Source organism: Protopterus annectens, chromosome 1.part0, assembly GCF_019279795.1.
Source record: "Protopterus annectens isolate FY-2018-M chromosome 1.part0, PAN1.0, whole genome shotgun sequence".
Taxonomy (NCBI): domain Eukaryota; kingdom Metazoa; phylum Chordata; order Ceratodontiformes; family Protopteridae; genus Protopterus; species Protopterus annectens.
Genome location: NC_056725.1, coordinates 1,657,439,084 through 1,657,452,474, shown reverse-complemented (window position 1 = coordinate 1,657,452,474; position 13,391 = coordinate 1,657,439,084).

Below are 13,391 nucleotides of genomic sequence, written 5' to 3'. Positions count from 1 at the left end.
TTCTAACCTGCATACCAAATAAATTATTTGCGTCTTCCCATTCTATCGTCTTTCCTTCTTTAGTTATTTGCTCCTGATACCTTAGTTTCTTTAACAGTTTTCTCCAATAAATTCCAGCCCCCTCTTGCCTATTGTCAATATCCCTAATTGCAGTCATCCCTATTGGCAGAATCCCCTTTCTCCATTCTCTTGTTGGCTTAGTTCTTAGAATACTTTCTTCTACTTTATAAATATAATATTCTGTACAGTTATTGTTATTCTCCTTAAGGATCTGTATCCAAAATCCCTGTTTCTCCTTATTTCTTGACCCCCCCCCCCATTTCATTATCATCTCTTTCCACTTTGAATTATAATTTTTGCTTGTGCTATGTATTGGAGCCTTAACTGTGTAGCTCTGCGATGCCCCTTCAAATCAAGTAATCCCAATCCACCCTGTTCTACTGGAAAAATCAGCTTACTCCACTTGGCTAGTGCCATGTTCCCCTCCCAGCTCTTTATTATTTGCTATCCACAACTTCTCTGGTTGATAAAAATATGCATGGACAAGTGCTATACATAACTTTGTCTCCACTGGTATGGGTCCCCCCTTGGTTTGCTCTGGGTCTGAGTTGAGGACAAAAGAGTTTGCAAAGTTCCTGTAGTGTGTCTGTATCCACCCTGTAGTACTCTACAATTTCCATATCATGTAGATTGTGATAAGTTAAATGGAGTCTGAAAACTCTTCCCCTTCCTGGCCTTGGTCTGTTAGCAGCCATAGCAACATAGACTTCAGCCTGTTGCACATACGCATGAATTAAATCAACAGCAGCCCCTAACATTGTTTCTGTGTAGACTCCTTGTTGTGACTGTATTCCAATAGGTTTTGGAATTTTCAGGAAAAAAACAACACTGAGTCTACATGCTTACTTTATAGTTTGTTGACTAGCTCCTCCATTTTGGAGTGGTTGATTAGCATACAGTTCAGCCGCTTATGCTATAACTAGCATGCCATAGTGTTTATCTTGTTTGAGTGGCTCTACATGAGGCAGCCACTTACTGAATCCAAAGCAGTGCCCTACTGATGGACTGTGTAGGCTTTATTGAATCTGATGGATTGTTTCTCTTGCTAAAGAAATTACTGTTACATCATGTCAACTTTTACCACAGTTGGTGTGCAGCGCTCATGGGTTTATAATGATTAATTTGCTGCTATATAATTCTGCCAAACTGAAATCTAAACCAATGCACAGAAAATTAATTACAGATTATATGGAAGCAAAACAGCCACCATGTAAAACTAATTGGAGTGGTGCATTCAGTGGAAAAACTGCAGAAGGAATGTGGAAAGTTTTGAAGGAGAAATTGTTTGAATTTGAAAAATCCAAAAAAAGGTTTAACACCAGAATCTAGGTATACAATGTCAAGAGATACTTACATAAGAACAAGATACCTGATTACAGTGAAGAGGCAAAAACTAAAAGAAATGGAAAGCAGGTCAAACTACAACTTTGAAAAATGTAATAAACAAGTTTGACAAACAAATTAAGCATAGTCTGAGACAAAATCAAGGAAAAAAAGCTTGAAGAAAATTTATATAAAGATATTGAGCATGATTGGAAACCATTTTATATATATATAAGATGTGGAAGGAGTAAAGACATACAAAATGATAAACTGTGCATAGAGTCTAAACTTTATACTCAGACACAACAGAGTATAGATATATTTACAAAATGCAAAACAGTTTTGGCTACACAAAGAGGGTGATAAATTGTCCTAGTGACACCCAGGTAACCTCAGATACTGGAATCAAATTAAATTATATTGAAAAAGCGCTATGTAAACTAGATCCAAATAAAGCACAAGGAGGAGATGGAATTAGTAATAATGACTTGAGAACATGTCAGCAAGAATTTATATTACCATTATATCACTTATTTACTAGGTCATATACATATGAGGAGATTTCTCAAGATTGAAGACATGTAATTATTAAACCCATCTTTAAGGGAAAGGGAAGTAGGACAAACCCAGAGTCATATATACCCTTAAGTCTACTTTCATATTGTGGAAAAATAATGGAGAAGGCAAAGATAACTCATTGACAGAATTGGAGTTGGGACTTGAAACCATATATCAGCATGCATGTGTTGAAAATAGACCTATTGCCATCAGTAACATGATGTTCTGTAACACTATAATAGCAGCTATAAATGAAATATTGTACTGTGATGTAATTTATAAAGATTTAACTTCAGCATTTTACAGGCTCATATACAACACTGATCAATAAATTAGAACAACTAGGTATTGATTTACTCTTGATAAGATGGATAGCTTCATGGTTTACAAATAGGACATGGCAAGTATCATATAGCAATTGGACAGGTACAATTCTTAGTTACTGTCAGGGTATCTGACAGGGCTCTGTCCTAGGTTCTTGCTTGTTTAGACTGTATCGTTCAGATCTTTTTCATCTGAAGTGCTCTGCAGTCTATATGCAGATGATCTGAAAATGGGTAAACTGATTACATGTGTTACAGATAGGTTATATCTGCAAAATAACTTGACTAAATTAATCATTTTGGGCACAGGAGAATAATAATATGATAAATACATCAAAAACTATGCATTTGAGATTTGGGAGACATAAATTGAAATGTGAATATTTAATACAGCACACAGTAATTGAACTGCTATTTAAGGACCTGGATATATGGGTAGATCTAGCTTTAAGTTTTTCTAATCATATCAGCCAATTGATGAATGATAATTATAGAACTATTGGTTGTATAAAAAGATTTATAAAGTCTAGGAAATCATAAATGATGAAGTAATTGCTGGTTAATTACTTTAGACCAAAACATGAGTATGGAATAATAATATGGAAATAAATCAAGCATGAGTACACTGGAAAGAAAACAGCAGAGATATACCAAGTGCATCTATGGATGTGAAAATTTAAGTTATTATGAAAGACTAAAATGTTGGAACTTGTACAGTTTCTCTTATAGATATTTATGAGAAGATCTTATTCAGCTGTGTTGAGCATTTTGAGACAACTAGCTTTGGAAATGATTGGGGTTATGAAAAAGTTGTAGAAAATCATCAGACAGCCTATGTAGAAAATTCTATAGGAATGAGAAGTGTACTAACTGTTTCTGTGAGAGAGCAGCTGATACACATGGAACAGACTACCAAATTACATTAAAGCAAACATTAGTTTAGATATGTTTAAGAAGAGCCTGGACACTTATTATGGAACAACTGTTTTGATATATTGTCAGGCTAGAAGGGCATTAATGCCATGCTTGAAATATTTGTAAGTATGTATGCCGGTAGTGCAGTTAGTTGAATGCTTATGATTAATAAGACATGTTATACAAGGTTCTATTTAATGGACACTATATACTAGGAAGCTGCTATAAATATTGCAATTTATTCAATATACACATTTCTCAAAGCAGTAATATGCCATGCAATTCTTTATGGGTCAATCAGGTTAATATTCATACCAAGTGCATTTAGTTAGCCTGTACCTCGGAAGCAATAGCATTTGGATTCCTTATAAAGGAGTAGGTTCAGAGATTTCTTAAATGTGTCAAGGGTGTTATTAACTTTTACTTCATTTGGTATGTGATTCCAAAGGGCAGGGTTTATTATGGAAAGGCTTTTTCACCAATTGCTTGGATAAATCTTGGTCTGATGAGCATGGGGATATCATCCTGGCTGTTGTTAAGTGAGTAACTTTCATCTGTTAGAGGGATTTTTCTTTTCGGAGTTGTGCATTAATCCAATTGAAGACTTGTAATATATGTAAATGAACTTAAAAGAATAATATTTCTATTAGGAATAGGAATCCATGGAACTTGTCCACCACGTCATGATGGAGCACACTCTGGCTAGCTAGTTGAGCAAAGCTAAATGCTTTTTAATTCTGTTTCCTGCAGCTTTTGACAGTTTAATACAAAGTGCACACTTAGGATAGGTAAGGGTATATTTTGTCTTTGGCATTAGGACATTTTGGCCCTTTACTTTGTGAGAGGTTGGAGAGAGGAGGTGTAAGAACCAATAACACAATTTAAGATGGTAAAGAACTTCAGAGGTTACATTGTCAGCATGGATAGAGATGTTAAGAAGAAGGTCTAGGGTAAGTCCTGGGTATATTTGCTTCTTCACATTTGGAATGTTATTTCCATTTACAGTAAGTCCTAAATTAGCATGTCGGGGATAGTAGAAAGCTTCTTGGAGCCAGAGAATAATATAGCATTAGTTTTAGTAAAGTTGATTCACATTCTGGTTGCCTAAAGCCGTTTACAGAAATAAGTAAATGTTGTATGCAGATTAGATTGGATGGTGTGACAATGTAAGGTATTGCCATCTGTGCTGGGGAAAGTTGGGCAGTGGATGTGTAACATGTGCAGGCATGGTTGGCTGGAGGTTTGTGGGGATTTTTGTGTTGTTTGACTATCTCACTGATTTGTGCAGATGCTTGTGTTAAAGATGTATCAACAGTGTTATTAAAACCGATTAAATGTATATGTTTAAACAAAGAATTCTGGAATGGAATAGTAGAAGTATTTGAAATTGTTCTATTCTTACAAATACTGCAACACATCTTAGCAAAGCTCGGAATGGTGATCAAATATGATGTCATTCTAGAACCAGCACTGAGAGAATGGAACTCTCACAGCAGTTTTGTTTTCTTTGGAACCTGATATAAAGATATATGACAAGTTATCACTGTCAGTTCAGTTAGTTCAGTTCAGATACTTAGACGTTAAAAACTCATGACCTTCCCCTGTGAAAGTAAGCATCTCAGCATCTAATCTTGCCTTGCTGTATTAATTAGTTAGCTAGGGAACAGCTATTCTTTAGACAGTCAGGAAATACAGTGAGATTAGTTAAGTAGTGTTTTGTGCATCTGTATGAATCTGCATAACTGTGTTATTTTTATTTCTCCTGTGATTGAAACTCTAGTGTTTTTTTGCACTTAGATATTTAGCATTCTCATGTTTTCTATTTTACTATTTATTATTATTTTTTATACATTTCATTGTAGTTGAGCTTTAGAGAATACTTTTAACATCTTGAGAGTACTTGTGCTTATTTTAGTGATGCCTTGGCAGCTCTGAAACCCTTGCTGCTTTGGTTACACTCTACCATTTACATTAGTATTGATTTTTCTCAGTATTATTGGATACCCTTATAAGAGCCTTAGAGTAGTTTACTGTTGGCTGCATGGTTACCTTATAGTCTCGGCAGAAGGGGTATGGTAATAAATCTGTGCCAGCCTTTCCCATGAGCATATGTGTGTGTGTGTGTGTGTGTGTGTGTGTGTGTGTGTGTGTGTGTGTGTGTGTGTGTGTGTGTGTGTGTGTGTGTGAGTGTGTGTGTGTGTGTGTGTGCATGTGTGTGTGTGTGTGTGTGTGTGTGTATGTGTGTGTGTGTGAAAATCAAATACCCAGGTATGGGTGTGTCAGCTACTTGGAACTGGGATGCAATGCTCCAAAGTGAGTTTGTTTGGAATCTGGAGAGACAGAGAATCCAGTCCTAGCTTTGGAGCATGTTCCCTGTGTGCTCTTGGGGGAAATTGTGCTTGATGCAAAAAACTGCATTTGAAAATACTGTGTAAATACATTCCTGTTTTTAGTGGCTGTCTCACACTGGTGTCAATGGTGAGGGCTTAGGATTGGCTCACAGTAGAGAGGCCATCACAGATGGTTTGATGAATTTTGCAGGATTCCAGCAACAGAATATCACCTGCATTCATTATGATGCCGTTGATGTAGGTGCAGAGTAATGTCATTTATCAACAGTGATTAGTGTAAAATGCCCAAATGTCCATGATCTGTTTGTGCTTGTACCTTCCTTGTTTACTGTCTCATTTGTTTCAGATCAATATCCATTTCTTGTATTTGTGCTGTGTGTCTGTTTTGTTCTTCCTTTCCTGTTCTGTGTGTACTATTTCCCTTTGCTCCTTAACTTTTCAAATCCATCCCTGTTCTCAGTAAAGAAACATGGAACCTCATCTCACAAAAAAAAAAAAAAAACTGTTCTGACAACTGCATTGACTGATTGCCTTTGCATCTGTACTTGTACTACTACAAACTACTACAGTAGGTATGTTACCATTGGCTTATTTGTTTCAATGAGCCACCTGCATTAACTCCATTACTTCAGGTGTTTTTCACTGAAAAGATATATTGAATGGTTGCTATGGACTGGCAGACTTGTAAGATTCTGATTTCAAGCTGATGGTAGTTCTAGGTATTCAGAGTCATTTACTACCTAACAGAGGACCACCACAGAGATCCTTTAAATCTCAGAATTTGGTCCCTAATTGGGTAATTCAAAGGAGATACTATTTTATTTGCATTGTTAATATTTGTGCTAGTGACTCATTTTTTCTTTTTACCTTTCAAAGATTGGTAGTCATCTTTTGGGGTCTATATCATAACTGTGAAAGCCCATTTCAGTGAATACGAAAACATCAACACATATTCCATGAACCACGAATACACCGAATGCCCTAAACCGCGAAATTCAAAATCTCGAAATGGCATAGTTAGTCCTTCTATGGTATAACCATAAGGTAAGTGTGTGATAGTTATGGACCTTAGGGTTAGGGTGCGGGCTAAGGTAAGTGCATAGATAGTAATGTATGTAAGGTTTAGTGTAGGGTTAGAAGTAGAGTTTTGTTAAGAGTATGTGTGTGGATTATGTATTTTGTTTGGGTATAGCTCATTAAGGTAAGTGTGTGATAGTTACAGACCTTAGGGTTAGGGTGCGGATTAAGGTAAGTGCATACATGGTAGTATATGCAAACTTTACTTTAGGGTTAGAAGTAAGGTTTCGGTTACTGTATGTATGTGGTTTATTTATTTTGTTTGGGTGGGTAGTATGTAGCGAGCGGTGGGGTTGGCCAACTATGCCGGTTTGAGATTTTGAATTTCATGGTTTAGGGCATTTGGTGTATTCGCAGTTCGCGCAATATGTGTCGACATTTATGTATTCACTAAAACAGGATTTCAAGGTTATAATATAGACCCATCGTTTGTGTCCAGTACTTTTTTTAGTCGATTAACTATTAGTCTGTGACAAAATTCAGGTTAGACATTCTAATTACATCACTACAGGGTAAAACAGTCAACCATAGATTTATAGAGTTTATTGGTCTTCATTCATGTTACATTAAGTACAGTTGAAAAAGCATGCAACTTATGCAAACCATTCAAAATAAGTGTGTATTCAGAAGCACATTGTGCACTGTGCACCCCTAGGACTGGTCATTGCACTATGAGAGAGTGATTTAAAGACCACCTGCCACTACAGTAGTATGAAGCCTCTGACAAATAGCACTACAAAGATGTGCTGGGTAATGCTACATGCAAATGCTGCTGTCCAGAGAAGTGGTCAGTGTAAATCAGCCACCCAGGATCCTTACCCTGAGATTGAAATAATGCAGTAGAACAATTCAAAGACAAGCTCTGCCACACTATTTTGGAGCAGAGCAGTGGGAATGAGTGAGCTAGTTTTTGGTGTATACCTGCTGCTGCCTATGGTTGCTATATGGCAGTTAGTACCACAGCAGGAAATTAATATGAGAGAAAGTGTGCATGTGTGAGTGCGCAGGCGTGTGTGTGTGTGTGTGTGTGTGTGTGTGTGTGTGTGTGTGTGTGTGTGTGTGTTTGTTTATTGTTGGGCCATCCTTGTGCATTACAATGTTTATTTTCCAGGCTTAAGAATGTAACCAGTGGAGAATCTTAAATGAAATATGTTAATTAGGGGTTCAGGCAGGCCATATTTGGCATTGATAATCAGACAATATGGTATATTATCAGGGCTCATGGATGAGGTGTTCTTAACTTCTGAGAAGGAGTGTGCAGAATTATTGTGGACTATCTCTAAACATTTGTGGGAGTTAGTTCTTAACTTCTTGAGACAGTGAAAGAAAGATGTGCAGCTATTTTTGGTTTTAGTAGCTATGTAAGTTCATACTCAGCTTTGAGTTTTCTAATTGTTCCCTTAAGCTTGTTATTGTTTGCTTAACTGTCCTCTTAAGGTAGGTAGAATGAGACTCATAAGCCTTAAGCAATTTCTTTCTCATATTATATTATTTATTTACACAGGCATTCCATCATGTAAATTTGTTTTCAAAATTCTCATTATATTTAGTGTGGAATGGGACTGCCTTATCAATATAGCTATTTAAGAAGGAGTACAAGTCAGAGGCATAGACAGCTGCTTTATCAATGGTATTACATAGTCAGCTGTTTCAGCAATGGTATCCTACAATGATTACACTGTAATTTATTTAAGGCATTGAGTAGCTGAAGAAGATTTGCTTTTGACAAGTGCCTAAATCTAGCACTTTGTTTCCACTGCCTCAGCTTCTATGTACTCTCCACTCTTGTCTCCCAGCCCTGTCAAAACTACTCTATACAATTCATGGCTTTCATGGTTTTCTTTTCCTACTTCTGACATTTCAAGCTTTGTTCTTCTACCTAGAGGTATTGTATTGTACTGTTTACTCACAAGCAGTGATGTAGCTGGCTCACCCAGTGTTGCTGTTCTATGATCTTGCGCCCCTCAACAATTGAAGAGCAATGAAAAGATCTGAGATCTGGTAGGTGATGCTTCTGAGGAGCAAGGGCTACCCAGCCAACCAGGTCCTATTTCTGTGACCTGCGTCCATGCCCCTCCACAGGAGAAGAGCCATTAATTAAAAAAAGCCCTTGATTGGGTACCTAGGGCTCCTGAAATGCAGGTGGCAATTGGGTCCTGTTTCTGCACCCCGACCCTGACCAGCATTTCCCTGATTTTAATTAAAGGAGTACAACAGGTTTCTCTAATGTATTCCTCAACTTCACGGCCCTTTTCCTCCCTATTTACATTGTCCTCTGTAAAGCAACAACAATAAAGCATTTACAATTTTTATAATTCCCCTTACTTCTGTAACAGAAGCCTACCTTCTCATACTGTGATGGCTTCACTTACAAAATGATTCTCTCACGTTTGAATAAAGCTTGCTGGAGTCGCCCAATTACTGACATCATCGAGGCCAGGCAGTGCAGGTACTTTTTTTTTTAATCAGTTCCCTCCCCCAAAGTGACATCACCACAGCCGTCATCTGATTCTAACTAAAATAATAAGACCCACCCATTCTGTGATGTCATGGCTCCCTTGTCCTTCCCCCAGCCTGAGTGCTGTTCATTTTATTCAGTAGTAGTGTAGTAACACCGATGTTTGGAAACACAGAAATTTGGTATGCATACTTGTACATTCTGCACGGCAAATGATGCTTAGGTGGTGTATTGCTTGCATACTTCTCTGTTGTATTTGCACCAGATACTTCTAGTGTGCAGTGCGGGAATAGAAAGATTAAAACATTACCCTGGTATCAGAGGTGGCAGTGCAACATATTCATAGTGGCTTAATATGAGAGTAGCTCTAAGCAAGCACCATGTGAAACCCGAGCAAGCACCTAGAATTATTCAGTGCAGCTTCCACACCTTAAGTCTGAAAATGAATTCACATACTCACATGAACAGGAGTAGCTGCATATTGATGGCTAAAGGTATATGGGCATGTCGGGTGGTTACTACACTGCAAAACTGGTATGTAATGGTGGAGATATTTGGAAGGCATGAGCAAACACACCAGTATATTAAAGCCATAGCACCATTTGAACTGGAGGCTGGCAAATAGATTTAGTAAGGGATTTTGTCCATGCACAAATATTTCAACAGTGATTCTTTGCAATGGCATCCATTATTTGATTCAAGGTAAGTTAACCTTGATGTCCTTTATTTAAAAAAAAAATCAATAAAAAAATGTACTTTGTTATAAGTGACTTCTGGACACAAGAAAAAGGAAGGGGAAACTATAGCAATGTGGTTTGTATGTGCAAAGACAAATCCAGGGACACTGCAAAAGGTTTTTTTTGCAAACCAACCAGTGGAGTAAAAACATATGAAGGCAAACACTGCATACCAACACACTTTGCACATGTAAATCTCAATTTTTAACAAGGTGGAAGCATGAAGTGATACCTTAACACTTAAATTAATAAAGATCTAAACTGGTTAATAGTGTAAATGTTTTATTCTTTAGCTCCTTGGTGCAAGACCTTACTGGATGTGATTGTAGTCAAGTAAGGCCATGGTTATAGTGCAGCAAAAAAATGTCCCCTCTAACAAAGGAAATGCTAGAGCAAAGATTAAATTACATGAGTCAAGCACCCTGCCGAGATCTGCCAATCAATGGAATTACCAGGTCAAGTTACCCTCAGGACTTTTGACAGCTAGGGAAGCTAAGTGTTATGAGGGAGGGGAGAAGTAAATGGACTGGAATTCATTGTCTCACAAATTAGTGCCATTTAAACTAAATTAGAAAAAAAAGGCAGCAGTAAACAGCACTTTGAGTGTGTTCTGTGGCATTTGCACTGGTTCTGTTCTAAGTAGGTCATCCAGCAGCAGGGAATGTTACTTACACTGTTCTATTTTACTCAGTACTTTGTACGCATGCAACACCTATGAAATGACAGTAACTTTAGGCAAACGGAGGCCTGCATGATGTAACATTTTTGAGCCAAACAATGATTTCTGGGATACTGGATGGCAACCTGATTTATCCAAACCACGTCAATATGCCAGCCTCCAGGTGGTCAGAGTCTGGAATTACATATAAAAATATTTAGAATCCTGTAAATAATCCCAGAGTGCTGTTAAAGTGTAGGAAACATCATGCCATGATGTTTTAAACATGTTTTTTGAGTCTGTGAGTGCGGTACTCCTTTAAGAAAAAAAAAAAGAAAAAAGGATTGTTTTCTTTCAAATTGTATGGAAATGCTTGTTACAAATACAGCAATCAGTTGACAGTTTATACCAGCATATACCACACATGAAGTGCTGCAGCCCACAGGTTTTAAGTTAAAAAAAATAAACCAGCACATCTTTGCTTTTTTTCTTTGAAACTGTAGCAACCAGTTGCTATAGTTTAGACCATGCACAGAGTGCAACAGCACTCAGGTTTTAAGTAAAAAAAAAAAAATAACAGAAAATCCTTTTTTTCTTTGGAATTTCAGCAAATTTGGACCACGTACAGAGTACTGCAGCACTCAGATTTGACTGCAAATGAAATACCAGCTTTTAAAAGCCAGTGATTAGGGCTGAATGGTCGATCAAATCCCCTAACACTTTGCACCCAGAGCAGTTTCCCCCTTTACCCCACCCTATCTGTGCTTCTGCTCACAAGGCATTCTTGAATGTCTTGACCCCCACTCTCTACAGCTTTAACTCTTCTGACATCTTTTCCTCAGTCTCCTAATCACTTACTGTGGCATTCATCCCATCATTAAAAAAATACCCAGCTGTTGCCAGAACTTTCATTTTTATTCTAAACCTGCTTCATCATCCTACACATATTTTCCTCTATTTTCTACTGTAATCCATTTGTATTAATTTCAAGTTCAGCTCCTCATGTTCTTTTCCACATAATCTCTTCTGAACTGGAGTTAGATGGGATAATAGTCTGTTCCCTCATCTTGACCTCTGTCACCAACCCTTTGATACTTCTTTAACCATAAAGATGTCAAGGCAGATCATTTACTTCCATCTGTATATATATATATATATATATATATATATATATATATATATATATATATATATATATATAAGGTGCTTGATATCTCCTCTTTATTCCACTTTCTACACATATAGATAAATGCTTCTGCTTTGATCTTGTCTTTGAGTTCCTCCTGTGACCTGTTGAATTCTCTGCACATCCTAGTACTAAGACTAATGTGACAGTACAGTTGCCTCTGATCATTTCTACACTTCGTACTTACTTAACATCTTCCGGCACTTTTTTAAGTGAGCAGTGCACACACTGATCCATGCATTTATTATTTCACTTTGACTGTTCCTTTCAAAGCCCTTCCATATAGGTCTCATATATTTCTGAATGAGGTTTGTCCCTGCAGATGAATTTCTTGCCCAGTCTTTAATAAACTGTCTTCATCTAAGTCTCCTCTTGCATCTGTTTGAATAACTTCTTTGCTTGGCTTGATCTAGTTCTTCTAAACCGAAGCAGTTATGTGTGCCCAAAAGCTATTTGTCCAGTAATACAATTTGAATAGCTTTTCACCTTCCTGACATTACCTGCCAATCCACACTGATTGTATAGGTTTTTACCCTATGCATTCATAATCCTTGGTCCATTCTCTTAGGTCAACTTCATAAGTAAATTAATAATTGCCTCTTCTGGACTTCTTAGGTCCTGTACTGACTGTGACTCTCTACAATTTTCTAGGCTGGGTAAATGACCTAAGTCATTGTGGAATAAAGATTACATCGACTGAGGCTATTTTATTTACTTATCTCTCTGACAATTCATACGTTCATAAGTTAATATTAAGCTATTGGTCTGGAGGAACATTTGTAGGCTACTCAAAAAATCCTAAGTCATGATTACCTATGGCATGAATAGTTAACACCCAGTTAAAGTGCAGTGTTGCCCTTCTGTGGTGATCTTCATTTAAATATAGTGCTTGGTTTGTTAAGAATGGATATGGCAGGGCTCATCACAAGCTTTTCTCATCTCTGTGCTCTTTCTGCTACTGTGTTTAACCTCTCCACCTCTGATGTGCTGAAGGCCAGCTTAATGGGTTTGGAATATGCTCTTAATTCCCCTCAAGATCTCTCTCTCTTGCATCCCTGTCTGAAGATTTGGACCATTAAAACAGTTATCTTAGTCATTCATCTTTCCTTTTACTTAATTCAAATTCATTTTTAAAACCACATTATACCCCCCCATTAATATTCAAAAATGTGCACGCTGATTGGTCAGTGTGCACGTTGTAAATCAGATACACTAATGGAAAAAAGGTCCGGTCGCCCAGACTTTTTCTATTACTATAACTCTTTTTTTTTAAGCAACGGAGAATGTAAGATCTACTGCTTCATACTGTCTTGCTATGTTAAACGAGTCTGACATAACGAGACAGCTTTACAAAAAGCAACGGAGATTCTCCTTTGCTTTTTTTAAAGCTGTCTCGCTATGTCAAACTCCTTTAACATAGCGTGACAGTTTGTAAAAAGCAACGGAGATCATGCTTTCTCCATTGCTTTTTTCAAAACTGTCGCGCTATGTTAAATGGGTTTAGCATAGTGAGACAGCTTTAAAAAAGCAACAGAGATTCTCCGTTGCTTTTTTTAAAGCTGTCTTGCTATTTTAAACCCATTTAACATAGCGGAACAGTTTGTAAAAAGCAACGGAGATCATGCTTTCTCCATTGCTTTTGCCCACAGCTCTGATGTACTGCGTAGGCATACGCATGCGCAGTACATCAGAACTGCCGCAGAATACCAGAAAGCTGCGGAAGGGCAGCAAGGAGGCATTATACA